Raw genomic sequence first — 16,924 nt, forward strand, 5'->3', positions numbered from 1 at the left:
ATTATGTCCATCCCACCTTGGGATAGTTTTAATTGCTAGGAAGATTTTCTTTATATTGAGAATAAATATGCCTTTCTGTAACTTTCAAACATTGTTCTAGCTCTTCCTTTTGGAGTCTAATTGGATAGATAGCCCTTCAAATAAATGAAGATGGCTACCACTCCCTTAGGTTTTCTCTTCTCTAGGCTAAACTTATGCAACATCTTCAACCAATCTTTGTATGGTAGAGTCTCTGGTACTCCCGCCATCTTGAATGTACCCTTCATCTCTAGTACAAGGCTATACACAGATGGACTAGAAAGGGCAAGACTTTGAAAGCCTGGAAGAGACATAATTTTTTGTATGTTGCCTCACACATAGTAGACATCCAATGAATGTTGAATTGAACTTAAGTGCCAAGGTCACAACAGAATCACAGAACGACAATCTCTTAGTTGAAACAGACTTTAGACATCATTAGTACAACTCACCTGAATAGGCATTCCCTTATAAGTGGCCAATTCACCCTCCATTTGAAACCTCCTAGTGATGGATATATGTGGAGTACTGGGACCAAATATTTCACAAAACAGCCCATTTATTCAAGAGATGAAGACTTAACACCTTTCTTCTAAGGATCATATACTTCTTCACAAGTAGTAATCAATTAGGCCTCAAAATATGCATTATCTCAACCCAACAGCTGAAGTAACAACTCTTCTGGAATAATATAGGGCAGTCACCATTTAAAAAACACAGGAAGTAAAGAAGAGGTTAATAATACTTTACCTTTATCCTTTTATGATAGGATGCCAATGTGTTGTATAAACATTAATTAATTAAGACTCACAACACCCAGGTGAGGTAGGTATTTTTTTACCCACTAAATGAATGTAATCACCTCAGGCATGGAGCCCTACTAGTTGCTGGAACAGCATTAACATAACTCTAAACAACAACTAAAGGCAGGAAATAGAACATTATGTGTGCAAGAGATAATAATGCTTTACCTCTAAATAGTATTTTTAGTCTAAGGCTTTTAAGCCACATTGTAGACACCAATTAGGCACCATACAATACCATTCCTTCAAGGGAGTTAATAAAGATATCACCAATTTATCTGAGACCAAAGGAGAGTAATTGATTTGTCCACAACAAATCTGGGAGTTGGGCCACAGAAGTCAGGTACTCAGACTGTTAGACTTTGTTGTAACACAGATTTAGAGGAGGAAAAAATAGGGGTGATCACAATTGTCAGAAAAAGAATTTGGTCTGTAAAACTGATAGTCATTTCTATTTATGCAATGTCTTAGAGTACGTTAGCAGTTAGGACTTTTGCCTAATCATTTCATCCCAATGATACTATCTCTAGTAACTCTATCCTAGGACACATTAAAATGTCAACAGCATTTCCTAGTATGGTTGATGCTTGTACTGTCTCCAGATTAATGTGTATTATTTGATGAGATCATAGCAATTCCTGTAGGAAAAGCATCTTTCAAAAGTAGGAAGTCCACAATTATTGTAAATTATACATGGGTCACTAGATCTAGAGATAAGAGGACTTGGTTTTCATCTTGGGCAAGTAATTTCACTTCTTTTGGTCTCAATTTTATCTATAAAATGAAAGAGTGAGACTAGGTGACTTCTAAAACTCCCTTCTGTCTCTGGAATCCTATAATCTTATAAAATACTTAGTGATTGAATATACTCCAAGGCATATATACATTTATTGATGAGATGGTAGTAAACTTGCCAAAAGTCACCAGAAATTTTTCTTTTCACAGAAATGCTGCCATTTCACATCTATGTGCCTGAAGGTTTGCAGCATAACTCTCTTTTGGGGGAAGAGGGCAGAAATACAACGTGCTTCCAGTGTTTTATGGGAATAAACTGAAGAAATATTGGAATGGAGCAACAGCCCCTGAACAGTAAAGGCATTGTCCCTTGGGGAAGATACCTAACCCTGTTTGGCAGGGTATTGGCAGGACACTAGATATTTACCTTAACTATGGTGTTAGTGACAATGATACTGCTGCAACTCAGGATGATAGGAATTGTTAGAAAGAAAGGGCTGCATCTGTTTGTATGAAGACAAAAATAGCCCATACTTCTCTCAGCTGTTTACTCTGGCTGTCCCCTATGTCTGGAATGTTCTTCCTTTCTCTACCTACTTGCTTTCCTGGCTTCCTTTAAGTTCCAACTAAAACTCCATAGATAGGATATGAAAGTAATGAAGGCAATGTGTGGTGCAGAGAGCTGGACTGATCATAGACTTATCCTCTCTAAGCTAAATATTTGCATTCAATAAAAGGGGTGTCCCCAAGGCAAGACAACCATCAGAAGACTTAATGTCAACAGACTAGAGCACTTCTTCAAGCAGTAATAGTTTGTTGTTTTTGTTTTTGTTTTTGTTTTTTGCTGACTTGAAGGTAAAACTAAGCCAAAACACAGTTGGCAACAGTGGAGGAGAAAAGGAGCAAACAGCTTTCAGAGATTTGGTATACAGCACTGCATTTACTCATCTGGGTCAGAACATTCACAAACATCAAGTTTGGTTTGACAAAAAAATGATGGGGAAATTCAGAAGCTGCTAGGTGAAAAATGAGAACTCCACAGGATTTACCAACAGGATATTTCATTAACTTGGAAAAGGCAACATTTAACTCCATTAAAAGTAAAGCATGGGGGCAGCTAGATGGCACAGTAGATAAAGCACCAGCCCTGGAGTCAGGAGGACCTGAGTTCAAATCCGACCTCAGACACTTGACACTTACTAGCTGTGTGACCCTGGGCAAGTCACTTAACCCCCATTGCCCCCGCAAAAAAAAAAAAAAAAAGTAAAGCACAAATGAAGCTTAGAGAGATACAGGATTCTTAGCTCAGTAAAAAGGCATACAAAATTCTGTTTTATACTGATAGTAACAATCCAAACTGGTTTTAAGATGCCCTGAAGGCTACAACTACTCAATGCTGATGGATCCACATTGATTAGTGATAAGGATGTAATCCTGGATAGTCTAACACTTCCATAGTGTTCTCAGCACATCATCATCAATTAATGCTGAAGCCAATGACCATATACCTCAGGTTGAAGTCAATCTCTCTCTAACTAAATTTCCAACTGAAGAATAGGTTTTGAATGCCATTAGACTCTTCTCCTACTTCAAAGCACCTGGTGCTGATTCTATTCCAGCTAAATGAAGTTTTCTGAGTTATATGGCAAGAGGAGATTATCTCCCAGGAGTTCGAGAAGGCTGTCCTGTGACAATCATAAAGGTGTTTCTCTCTTAGTCATTGCTGGCAAGATTCTTGCCAGAGTCTTCCTGAATAGGCTGATCTTTCACCTGGAAAATGGTTATCTACCTAAGAACCAGTGTGGCTTCAGAAAAAGCTGAGGAATGGTATATATAGCATTTGCTGCTCAACAACTCCAGGACAAATGCCAGGAGCAGAACAAAAGTCTGTACACAATGTCCATTGACCTGACCAAGGTCTTTGATATTGTAAGTCATGAGGGCTTGTGGAAAATTATGTCAAAATTTGGTTGCCCAGAAAAGTTCATCAGTATCGTTCATCAGTTTCATGATGGCATGCTTGCATGGGTTTTGGTTAATGGGCAATGCTCTCACTCTTTCCCAGTCACCAATGGAGTGAAGCAAGGCTGTGTGCTTGCCCCCATGCTTTTTAGCATATTGTTTTCAGCAATGTTATCAGACACCATCAATGAGGACAAAAATGGCATAAAGGTCAGCTACCACACTGATGGTAAATTATTTAACTTGAAAAAGCAACAAGTCGACTAAAATGGAGGGAGAGTTGGTATGTGATTTTTTGGTTGCAGATGATTGTGTACTCAATGCAGCCTCTGAGACTGAGATGCAACAAAGTACTGCAACTTATACTAATTTTGGCCAAATAATTAACACCAAGAAAGCACAGGTTCTCCACCAGCTAGCACAACACCATGTATATGTGGAACCATCGGTTACAATGAATGGTGAAGTGTTGAATACTGTGGATAAGTTCACTTCCCTAGACAGTATACTTTCCAGGGAAATCCACATGGATGATAGTTTGACACATTTTGCCAGAGCTAGTTCAGTGTTTGGGAGACTCCAAAGGAAAGTGTGGGAGAGAAGAGGTATTAGACTGACTACCAAACTTCAGAGCTGTTGTGCTGATCTCATCATTGCATGCCTCTGAAACCTAGATGGTCTACCAGCACCATGACAGGAAATGGAATCTTTTCCATTTGAATTGTTTTAGGAAGACTCTGAAGATCACCTAGCAAGTTAAAGTAGCAGATACTGGGATGCTTTCTTCAGCTGAAATGCCAAGCATTGAAACTTCACTGCAGAAAAAGTAACTCTGATGGGCTGGCCGCATTGTTCAAATGCCAAATGTATGTTTGCTTAAAAGACTATTTTATGGAGAATTCATACAAGGCAAGTGCTTACATGGAGGTCAGAAGAAACAAAACAAGGACACTCTTAAGGTCCCTGAAGAACCTTGGAATTGATTGTGTGACATGGGAAACCCTGGCAAAAGACCACCCAGAGTCAAAGAAGGCACTGTGCTCTATGAGCAGAGAATTGTTGTAGTTCAAAACAAATGTGAGATGGTCAAATTTAGAGACACCTCCACTCCAAATGTTGATATGGACTATTTGTGTCCAATCTGTGGTAGAGCCTTCTGAGCTCATATTGGTTTGATCAGCCACAGCTGGACACACTGTACCTCAACTCCAACAGAGTGATGTCATTTTGGTCCTCTTAGAGCATGAGGGACACAAGAAAAACCCCATAGGAAGTGTTTTCCCTCTAGTTCCTATTTATCAGATAGATAGATGGATGGATGGGTGGATGGATGAATGAATAAATTTATCTAGATAGATGTCTAGATAGATGTTTGTATACATTTGTTTGCTTATTGTCTCCCTCATTAGATTGGGGATTCTTTGAGGACAAGTTTTTGCTTCTTTTTGTATCCCCAGTGCTTACATGCCTGGCACATAGTAGGTACTTTGTGTTAATTGATTGACTGATTTATTGAGAAAGTTGGGCCAAAAGAGTGGTAATTCTTAGCTAGATTAGAGGCCCTTTCCAGTGTATCTGAAAGATCTTAAGATCATATTTAAAGTTGAAAAGAACCCTGCGGGGGCAGCTAGGTAGCACAGTAGATAGAGCACCGGCCCTGGAGTCAGGAGGATCTGAGTTCCAATCTGCCCTCAGACACTTAACACTTACTAGCTGTGTGACCCTGGGCAAGTCACTTAACCCCAATTGCCTCACCAAAAAAGAAAGAAAGAAAGAAAGAAAGAAAGAAAGAAAGAAAGAAAGAAAGAAAGAAAGAAAGAAAGAAAGAAAGGAAGGAAGGAAGGAAGAAAGGAAGAAAAGAAATGAAGAGAAAAGAAAAGAAGAGAAGAGAAAAGAAAAGAAAAGAAAAGAACCCTGCGGCCATCTAGCCCAAACACTTTATTTTACAGATGAGGAAACTGAGGACTAAGGAAGTTGATTGCCCATAGTCACACAGGTAGTACGCATCAGAGTTGGGCTCTGTGAACTTCTGAGTCATTTTAAAGAAGATAATTAAATCAGAAGATAAACAGTTGGGATAATGGTGAGCAGAGGTTGATTACGAGTGCCTTTTCCTGGAGAAACTAGTGGAAGGACCACATGTGTCTTGGTGAGAGAAGGCAATGAGAGAGATGGTGTTCCTCTATGTGAATAAAGCCTTTAGAAGCTGTAAGGAATTGTGGACATCTTGGCAGGGAAATTGGATTGTCATCACTACTAAATTTACATAGTATTAAGCTGTCTGTTTTGTTATTAACATACCTTTCTTTATTTGTACATTATGGCAATGTAATTGCCAGGACACAGCAGGGTTCCAGGTGGATGCCTGAGCCAATTGAAGTGGGACAGCACTAAATAATAATCTGTCTCTTTGTGCCACAAGTCTCTCTGATGCAGAGGTTACAAGGAGGTAAGAGCTAATGCAACATGAGAATATGATGCACCTAACCGGAGCTGCTGGAACCTAACCACTAAGGTAGAAAGGGCTTCAAATTACAACAATTTAGATTCACTCGATATGCCTATCGAAACAGACCTCTGGGCACATTTGCAATGCCAGTCTTAAGACCGGTAATAGCATCATAAAATGATTTTTCAGATGAGAATGTGTGAGTCAGCACTATCCTGAAGGCAAGCCAGCTATCAGGATGGAGAGTCATGAGGAAAATGTCTTCTTGATTCCCTGAGTAGTCTTATATGCAGTACCATGTTTTGTAAAATGTGGATTATTAAATGAGTTTCATTTACTAACCTGTCTATAACCTCTTCTGGAGTTACCCGGACAAATCACGATTTCAGCTTCTTTATATGTAAAAGTCTTGTTTCTGACATACTGGCTATGTAACCGTGGGCAAGTCACTCATTTCTCAATGCTCCTGGCAGCTCTCCGACTAGCTCGAGAAGGTGCCAATCCGTACCAAAAAAGGCAATTTCCTCATCTCTGAGCTCCTTTATCAATAAGACCACGGATCCAGCTCCCTTGCTTTTATACGGCTGTTTGCTTTCCCCGCCACCACCCCACCCCACCCCACCCCCGCCCGTTAGACTGTAAGATCCTTGAAAGGAGAGGCTGGCTTTTGCCTTTCTTTGCATCCCCAGTGCTCAACGCAGTGCCCGGCACCCGATAAGTGCTAATTGACTGACTCTCTACGCTGGACAGAAGAGCTCCTTCTGAACTATGCAACTCTGTCTTAATAAAATGAGATCGCCTTCAAGTCAAGGCAAGCATTTATTGTGAAGCGCTTATTCTGTGCTAAGCCCTGGGAGTATAAAGAAAGGCAAAGGCAGGGTTCCTACTCCTCAGGGAGTTTATCCTTTCGTGGAGGAGACCACAGGAAAATAACTGTGTACATGAAAGTGACCAGCCCCCTTCCAGCTTTAATGGATGTCCCGGGGACTGCCAGGCGACCCCTGGGCTCGGATCACTCCCCGGGACAGGATGGGGCTTTCTGGGAAGGAGGCACTTGCTCAGTCGGTTCCTGCCCTTTCGGAGGGTTCTAGGCCCTGTCCTGCTTGGGGAAAACGGGACTCTTTCTGAACCAGTCAGGATCCTTCGCCACGGAACAATGAAGCTTGGGGCCAAGCCAAGGGAGCAGGTTCGCAAGTGCGGGAGGGGGAAGAATAGACCCCGGGGGACGGGACGAGAGAGAGGGCGCCCTGCCCACGCGCCCTCCCATTGGCCAGTACGAAAGACGCGGGGGCAGTGCCAGTTTGAACGCGAAGAGCCCGGAGCCGCGCAGGCGCATGCTGCTCCGGGGAGGGCGGCCGGCTCCCGAAGTGTTGAGAGCAGTGGAGGTGACCAGCCCAGCTAAGGAGACCCCATTGGTGGGTTTGGGTGAGGGGAGGGCGGGGGACGCCCTGGAAAGCTCTGGCCCACGTGATTGGTCGGGAGGAGGGGGTGGGGGCGCGAGCCAGCCTACGGCGCTGCCCCTGCCGCTGCCTCCGTGCGGGCCCCCGGAGCGCCTCCGTGTCCCGGCCTGGGGGCGGGGCCGCCGCGATCGGCCTGGACGGGAGCCTGCGGCCGCGGCAGCAGCGACAGCAACAGCAGCGGCGGCGGCAGCAGCTGCTTCGGGCCGTTCCCGGCTGGGGGTCGTCAGAGGAGAAGGCCGGAGGCAGGTGAGTTCCGCGGCAGGGTTGGGAGGGGGCAGGGATGTGTGTGTGTGTGTGTGTGTGTGTGTGTGTGTGTGTGTGTTTGGGGGGGAGGGGGTCAGTCTGCGGGGATGCGCGGGCGGGGTGCACCCGGAGCTTTTCGCGGAGCCCCGCAGGTCGCGCGGCGCGTCTGGGCCTGAGAGGTGCCCGGCCCCGTCCCTGTCCGCCCCACGCCTTCTCGGGGTGCGCGCGCGGGGGCCTCGCGCCCCCAGATCAGCAGCTTGAAACGGGGCGAAGCTGCGCGTCCCGAGAAGGACAGCCTTTGGGGGTGCGATGCACCGAGAGGCGCGTGCCTGTGTGTGTGTTTAAAAATTGGGGTGTAGCAACGCTGCTCCTTTGGTTTGCGAAGTTTTATCTTTTTAAACACAAATTTGACAACCTATTATGATAAAGGGTGTCTCCCTATCGAGAGAGCGCAATAGGTGGTAGCTCAGGTGCTTGTGGAGTAAAAACAGCCGGGGTCTGTTTTAATCGTCGCTCTTCTGGAAGTTTTGGTAGCCTAACTACCTCTGCGTATAATTTAAACATTCTCATTGTCTTATTCTCATTTCCTTCGGTTAGCATCGCAAGAAACCTAATCTTTCTTCACCAACCTGTTGATTTGTCACAGGGTTTAGGAACTGCTTTAGAAACTTCACTTTTTTCAAACATGAAAACAGGCTACACAACATAAAGAATTAACTGGATCTTAATTGCCTCATTTATATTTTAAAAGGGAAAAATTCGTTAACAAAATTGTTTATTGAAGCTGGGTTATTTTAACTTTTGCACATAAGGGATACATTTTCTTAGAGCCAAATTTAAGTCATCTTCGTTTTTAGAATAAAATATTTGTTTAATTGGAATACAGTCAACAGTTGGCATTCTATTCTGTCAGAGATGTAGATAAGAGCTGCTTCTAGTTTATGGGGGAAGTTACCATACCAACAGAGTTGAATTTTCAAAATGCTGTATTAAAGATCTTAAACCTGATATGTGAGTCTTAAAATGTTAAACAGGGTGACTGCATCTGATCAATATTGCTTGTGTTCTCACTGTTAAGAAAGTTTTTGTTGATTAGCTAGGCACACGAGATAGGCAGGAAAGATCAATGAGTCAGGTGGGGTAGAGTTTTACCACCGAAGCCTTTTCCTTCATTTCAGTTCACAAGCACCTATAGCATGGCCAGGCATTTTGCTAGGTGGTGGAGATGTTGAGAAAAAAATGAAATTGTCTTTGTCCTTGATCTCTCAACTGGGGAGAGGCCACATGAACATGCATATATCAGTGCAAAGTAATTTGAGAGGAGAGGGCACAGGCAACTGGGGGCAATCATGTTAGTCCCAACAATGAAGCCAGGGTTTCTTCAAATCTTGATATGAGGTGGGAGTGCATTCTAATCTTGGAAGACAGCCTATGCAAAAGCACCCCCACTGGAGACTGAACTCTGTGAGGGAAGCAGAAACAGCACAGGGGCCAGTTTGGCTTTAGCTTAGCGTGAGTGAGGGAGAACAGTGTGTAGCAGGTGAGCCTGGAAAGGTGTTGTGACACTAGGCTGTGTAGGGCTTTAGGAGGCAGACACAGGAGTTTTCTGGGTTATCCTAGAAACAGTGGGGAGCTTTTCTTTCCATGGACTTGATTCTTTGTGTTGCTTTGGTTAGGCATTTTTTTTCTCCAAGTATTGTTGGACCGCATGAACCTTTTAATGAGAGAAAGCTTTTCATTATTTGTCAAAGACTTTTTATGCATCTACTGAGATGATAATTTGGTTGTGGATGTTTTGGTTTTTGATTGTTTTCTTTTTTTTTTCTTTCTTTCTTTCTTTTTTTTTTTTTTAGTGAGGCAATTGGGGCTAAGTGACTTGCCCAGGGTCACACAGCTAGTAAGTGTTAAGTGTCTGAAGCCGGATTTGAACTCAGGTACTCCTGATTCCAGGGCCGGTGCTCTATCCACTGTGCCACCTAGCTGCCCGAAAGCTTTTCATTATTGATTCAGATATAGATCTATAGGATCTGGACAAATATCAATTGCATTCCCTTGTGAATTGTGTCAAAGGAGGTAGAATCATGGCTATGGCCTTCAGTTTGACTTAGCCCAGTGATTGGCATGTTGTCTGCCATCTAGGGACACTGGAGATCCAGGTTCAGGTCCCAGATCTCCCCTGGCTGTGAGGCCTTCATCTATTTTATTACTTTGTTTTTCTGGGTCTCAGGTGTTGTGTTGTTTTTGTTTTTGTTTTTTTAATTTATATCATGAGAGTTGGCCTAAATGATCTCTGGATTGTCTTCCAGCTTAAACATCCTGTGACTATCCTCTTACCTTTTGTTGCAACATTGACTTCACTGCCTTGAGTATTGTAAGTCACATGTTTTTCTCATTTAACAACCTCTAAAAATATTGATGATAGTCCATTCCCCAAATTCTCTTCATTGATTGAATATGGGTAAGACATTCTGTTTTGAGCCCACTCTTCCCAAAGCCTGCAGCATTCATTGTTAGTACTACCTTTATAGTTTACAAGTGATCTATCTTTAAGACAAATAAAATATTCACGTCTGAGGCAATTGGGGTTAAGTGACTTGCCCAGGGTCACACAGCTAGTAAGTGTTAAGTGTCTGAGGCCGAATTTGAACTCAGGTCCTCCTGAATCCAGGGCCAATGCTCTATCCACTGCGCCACCTAGCCACCCTTATTCACATGTCTTTTGAGCTCAGACTATGTGCAAGGCAGTATGGTGGGTGCTATGTAGTGAATAAGCAGACAAGAAAATAACTAATTTTGAATAAAAACAGTAATTATTTGCCATGGTTATAATAAAAGAACTTTTAAGGTAGACAATTGTCACATTTATCTTTTGCCATGAATAGTAAACTAATAACTAAATGAAACAATGTTGTGAGAAAGTAGATCTCTTAAAAGATTTCCATGAGGCGCTATCAGTATGTGTGTGTGTGTATACACACATATGTTTTATTTGTATATGTATATATATAAATATAAAATACACATATTTTGTATAGGTTACATATATGCACATTTTATACACAAATATGTAGTATGTATATATATTTTAACACTAACTGCAGATTGCTTTTCTGCAGTAATTTTTTGTTTGTTTGTTTGTTTTTTTAAGTGAGGCAATTGGGGTTAAGTGACTTGCCCAGGGTCACACAGCTAGTAAGTGTTAAGTGTCTGAGGCCAGATTTGAACTCAGGTCCTCCTGACTCCAGGGCCGGTGCTCTATCCACTGCGCCACCTAGCTGCCCCTCTGCAGTAATTTTTAAATCAGAATTTCTAACAGCAGCTTTAGTTTGACTCCATTTTTTGAACTGCTAATATAAACCAAGGAGGGGAAAAGTCTGATATTCATTCAGTGTGCTTAAGATAAGACTTAAGTGAAAAGGACTAACTTTTTTTCCATTTTTCCATTGTTGTTTTTTTTTTTTTTAATCACTGGCACATATTTGGTAAGTGATGGATTTTGGTAGAAAGCTAACCAACAATGATAATAAGAAATAATTTTGAATCATATACTTTGGTTTCATAAGTTGCTCTTTAAAATTCTACTCATTCTTCATTACAAGTAAATTTTTTTCTAGTACAACAAATATATAAAATCACTTTTTAAACTGTAAAATGCTATAGAAATGAAAATTATGTATGTTCCAAAAATATTTTGTCTTTTTAAATTTAGTTATTTCCTTACTCATGGTAAGCAACATACCCTTTAGCCAGTAATATTAACTAGTATTGTCTAGAATGAAAAAAAAAAAAGAAGTCAGGTAAAGGAACTAAACAGATAATATTCCTTTTTCCTTTTTGTGGCTTTTTCCATGAACATTTAAATTTGGTGGAAGAACTCTGAATACTTTTTTTTTTCTGACAAACATTTATTATATAATATGTGTCCTTACAACCATTTGTTTATATTATCAAATGTAGTTTGCTGATCTGGTTAGCATTAGCAATAGATGAAGTTTTTATTAGTGTGAGTCAGATTGGTACAAAATATTGAATGTTCTTATATTTTAAACCATGTTGCATTTCTTCTCTAGCCTGGATTAAAAAAAATACTTCCATGTGCCTATATGTATTTTATATTATAACTAGAAATTACTCTTTTTGTACTTTGATAAGTTCCAAGGAGTTAATTGAGGATTTCCTGAAGGGTTAGGAAATATTACTCTTACTAAGAACTTAAAATAGATATTGTGTATGTTTTAAATTGCCCTGTTCTTAGAGGAAACCTGAATGTAATTTTTTTAAATCTCGAAAGTAATTTTGAGGAAGTATTAGTAATGCTAACGTATTTGATGCCACATTTGTTTATTTAATCCAGGGTTTCTTAATTTTTTGGGGTCATAGACTCCTCCAGCAGACTGGTGAAGCCTATGAACCCTTTCTCAGATTAATGTATTTAAATGCATAAGATGAAATACATTAAAAATTTCATAGAAATGCAGTTATCAACATATTTTAAATTAACATTTTTATTTAAAGTTTTGAATTTCAAATTCTGTCCCTGCCTCTTTTCCTCCCTCCCCTCCCTCCTCCTTGAGGCAGTAAAGAATCAGATATATAGGTTATATGTGTACAATTATGTAAAATATTTCCATATTTGTCATTTTGTATAAGAAGACTCAAAAGAAAAAATTGATCACTATTGGTTTTCTCTGGAGGCCGATAATATGCTTGATCACTTATCTTTTGTGATTGTCTTGGATCACTGTATTGCTGAGAATAGCTAAATCATTCACAGTTCTTCATCAAACAGTATTGCTGTTACTGTGTACAATGTTCTCCTGGTTCTGTTCACTTCACTATACATCAGTTCATGTAGGTCTTTTCAGGTTTTTCTGAAATCATCCTGCTTGTCATTTCTTATAGCACGATAATATTCCATTACAATCATATGCACAACTTGTTTAGCTATTCTCCAATATCAAAATACTTTTCAAAAAATTCATGGACCCAATGAAATCTATCCTAGGGCCCCTTGCAGGGCCAAAAACCCTAGGTAAGAACTCCTTTTTAACTCAGTGCTCCCATTTTATAGATGAGGAGATTAAGACTCAGAGGAGAAAGGGCTTTCCCAAGTTTATACAGGTTGAGAAGAAGAACCAGGATTCAGATCAAGGTGCTTTAACTTTAAATCTAAATCTCTTTCTATTCTACTGTATCAACAAGCAATCAATCACAACTTCATGAAACTTAGGTGAACACTAGGTTTATTATAAGAGAAATGAACATGCATAGGTCACAATCCATACAGAAGTTTGAATTTTTATAAACAGTAGGACAAAGGGAGGAAGAGGTAACAGAGATCTTCACCTGAAGAGGTGTGACACGGGAGGGGGAAAGGTGGGAAAAGGACAAAACCCCTCTCAAAGGGGAGGAGCAAATGGCAAAAGCCACATTCTTTTCCCTTGGACGTGCTAGACGATGAAGATATGATGGTTTGCTTATCTACGAGGATCCCAGCTACACAAGGAGTTTCTCAGTCTAGTGTAGGCTTGTTTCTGTCTTGACTCCCAAGGACACACAGGGTGTCCGGTTTGGGATGCAAACAACAAATCATGCCAGTTTGAGCGGGAATTTGTCCTTGACACATTCAGAACTTCCTGAATACTTGGGGTCCAGTGTTTCTGGAAAATATGGCAACTCAAAAAGAAAAGTTTGGGGACCCCTTAACATTTCTTAACAACTGTATATTACTTTGGGCTTTAGATCATGTGTGTCTAAATGACCCCAGTGGATAGAGTCCTGAAATTGATTCAGGAAAACCCAAGTTCAACACCAGCCTTAGACATTTACCAACTGTTTAACTCTGGGCAAGTAACTTACCATTATTTGCCTTAATTTGGTCATACAAAAATGGAGATAATAATAACACCTTCCAGGGTTGTTGTGAAGTTAAGATGAAATAAGCACTTTGCAAACCATAAAGCATTAAATAAATGGTGGCTATTATGGTTCATTTAGGATTGCTGAAATCTTGGGTTGAATTTCACATGCAGTCAACATTGAATACCATGTATTTTTCATGTAGGTTGATGGATATGATTGTCATTTTTACATTATTTAATAATGCCTAAATTAAGGCTCGAAGTATTTAAATCTCTTTATCCTGCTCCTCTGAATGATTTAAAAATATTTTTAAAATCTCATCTGTTTTACTTTAATAGTGCTTTATTCAAGTACAGTATATATTTTGGGACACTTTTAGCTTTATATATGAGTAAAAGTGGAAATATTAATGACTGAAAATAAGTCATATAGTATTTTGTAGGTTCTGGACTGAAGGAACATTTTAAATTTCATATTTATGCTATGAATGTGCCTTTAAATTTAAATTTTTGTAAAGTTTGCTGGTGTGTATTCTTCTATATCATCATCATATTATTACTAAAATTTTAAGTTCCCACAACTCAGTAGCTAGATTTTTTTGGAAGTCTCTCAAAGCAAAAATATGTTATTAGCTTATTAGAAGTCACATTATTATTGTCCCTGCTCTAGAGACTTTGGGAAATTAGTTGCTACTGCATTTTAGAACTCTGTCCAGTGTTGTAGGCTGTTAAGATATTCAATTTATTAACGAAATAAAACCTGATATAAAACAAGTTCACAATACTTTATTCTGTACTTTTTTCTGTTGATTGTCATAAACAGCTACCCCCTTAAAAGGGGGGTATTTTTGTTTTTAACTATTTGATTCTATTGTTTGCTTCACCTAGTTCTTCATGTGCACTTGTCTTCTCTCCTCAAATTAATGTTTGCTTCTACTACATAGAAACACTGTGATATTTGGGCTCATATTGGAAAGCAAAAAGTCAGAATGGATTAAAAATAGATTTAAGCAAGTATTGAGGGCTTGTATTTGGACAGTGCCTGGATCCAATAAATGTTGTGGAGGTGGAATCAATGAGACCTTAGTAACAGGTTAAATAATGGGACAGGTGAAGAGTCAAGTATGTTCAGTGTACCAAAAGGTGGGAGGTGGGTGGCTCTGGACTGGTCCCACTGACAGAAATAGTGAAATCAGACCGTGGAGGACATTTGAGAGAGGAAAATAAGCTTATGTCGATTTGAGGTGCTGGTTTATGTAGTTGCAGTTTGGGGTCTTGAACTCAGAAAAGAAATCAGTAATGAAAAGAGATTTGGGAGTCATCTATAGAGAGGTGGTAGTCAAAGCTTTGGAGTGAATGAGATTACCCGGGGTGAGAGTATACATAGAGAGATGGAGAAGAGAGACAAAGGCAGAGCTCCTCAGTGAACCATCAGAGGTTAGGAAGAAGATGAGAAGCCAGCAAAGAAAAGAGACAGATTTGAGGATTTAGAACTGTATCCTTTCTTTTTATGGAAGAGGAGCCAAATCCAGGGGGTAAGCGATTTGCCTAAGGCCATGGAGGTAGTATTTTGGTGGCCTTCATTCTAGAAGATGACCAGAGACTTTGTGAGGGTGATATATTGACTTGTTAGTGGATTGGATTTAAATGAGGTGGAGCTATGAAAAGTCTTCAGCCTCACTCTCTCCTCCAGAGTTATCAAGGATCAGTGGCCAGGTAAAGGTAAGACAACTGGCAATGGCCCAGGATGCAGTGGTTGACCTTGGCCTTTCTAAATTACCTGGTCTCAGTTTGCCTGAGGCAATAATACCTACCTATTCAGTGACTAAGGGCTAGGTAGGAAAGTGAAAATATCAAGAATTTGCCACTCAACTCCTGAAAGACTCCAACATGAAACCAGGAATACCATAGCCAAAAGAGAACAGATCCACGCTTCCAATCAGGTAGTAAATAGGAGAATCAAGATTCAAACTCAGTTCTTCTGATTCCAGTCAGTGAACAGGCATTTATTAAGTGCCTTCTATGTTCCAGGCACTATTCTAGGTGTGAGGAATAAAAAAAACATTTTTAAAAAGTGAAAACAGCCCCTGTCCAAAAGAAGCTTAGAGTTTAGTCCACAGGTACATAAGTAAGTGGGTAGATACAAAATAGATACTAGTGATTTGAGGGGAGAGATCAGGAAAAGCCTCGTGTGGAAGGTGGTGCTTGAGAGGAAGGAAACTAGGGATTTTGAATGATGCCTGCTGTGGCAGTAGCCTGAGTAAGTTGTGATGAGGGGCTGACCTGCACTGTGGGGGGGGTAGTGTGATTGGAGAGGAGAGGGAGGAGAGTTATTGTGGGGATAAAAATGTCAACATTCTGATTGGATGCATGAGGTGAGGGAAAATAATGAGATAAGAGTGACACCAATATAGCAAACCTGGGAGATTGCAAGGCTCATGGTTCTTTCTCCACAAATAAGAAAGTTGAGAAGGGATGGATTTGTATACAAAATTTGATATTCTGTGTTACTATACATTTATGTTGTAGCTCTAACACCAAGGAAAGAGAGTTTTTAAGTTGGTCAACAGTATCAAAAAACTTCAAATAAACTAGTTGTTCTATCTCAGAGGTTTTGTTGTTTTGTTTCAACCTATAAATTCCTCTTAGTATTGAGAGGAAAGAAAATGCTTGATTGTGCCTCTTTTCTCTTTGATGTCTTTTATGCCACCTTTGGTGTGTTCTTCATTGATAGTATTTGACAGCCTATTCCCACCTACCATGTACTTCTGTGTTGTCCTTTGGAGAGCCGCAAATGTAGAAATTGTGGCATTACCATGTTTCACAATCATTTAACATCTTCAGAAAAGTATTAAGTCTTTAAATGATGAACTCTTTCTTCAAGGTGAATCTTGAGGTCATCAAAAGCATTTCACAGTTTACCCAGTATAATTTAATGTGCTTTCTTTATGTAAACTGCACAACTATAGCTAGTATTACGTAGCGTTTTAAGGTTTGCAAAGTGCTTTACATATATTCTCATTTGATCCACATAGATCAAAGTGCTTTAATTGTTTAGGAAAGGTAGGTGGTAGACTTCAGCTTGCTATGACTATTTGAACTGTCTTCCTTGGGGAGTAGCAAATTTCAGTTGATAGAGGTCGTAATGCAGATTTTAGATCACTCCTTGTTGGTGATATGAAGGTAATTCATACTTCATATTTCCCCAAATTGGGTTAGACTGATAAGGTCCTTTCCAACTCTAATTCTGTGACTTTCTAGTCTTTTTTAGAGTCCCCATACCAAATCCAACCCCCAAATATTCCAAAATATGTGTTTCAGCAAAAATTATTGGGGTCCAGAACACTTAAGAAACTTAGCATGGAAATAAATTTAAAGGATATTTAATGGCTA

At 40.1% G+C, this 16,924-nt stretch overlaps 1 protein-coding gene across 2 annotated transcripts in view; it reads left to right on the forward strand.

Annotated features, from left to right (window-relative positions):
• The first annotated feature begins 7,470 nt into the window (after positions 1 to 7,470).
• Positions 7,471 to 16,924, forward strand: part of GPSM2 (G protein signaling modulator 2) — a 55,905-nt gene continuing 46,451 nt past the window's right edge. For both annotated transcript variants that reach the window (XM_044000353.1, XM_044000354.1), the window contains exon 1: positions 7,471 to 7,673. The gene's annotated coding sequence lies outside the window, so the exon portion shown is untranslated. The remainder of the gene's footprint in view (positions 7,674 to 16,924) is intronic.

The sequence above is a fragment of the Dromiciops gliroides genome, chromosome 4, assembly GCF_019393635.1.
Source record: "Dromiciops gliroides isolate mDroGli1 chromosome 4, mDroGli1.pri, whole genome shotgun sequence".
Taxonomy (NCBI): Eukaryota; Metazoa; Chordata; class Mammalia; order Microbiotheria; family Microbiotheriidae; genus Dromiciops; species Dromiciops gliroides.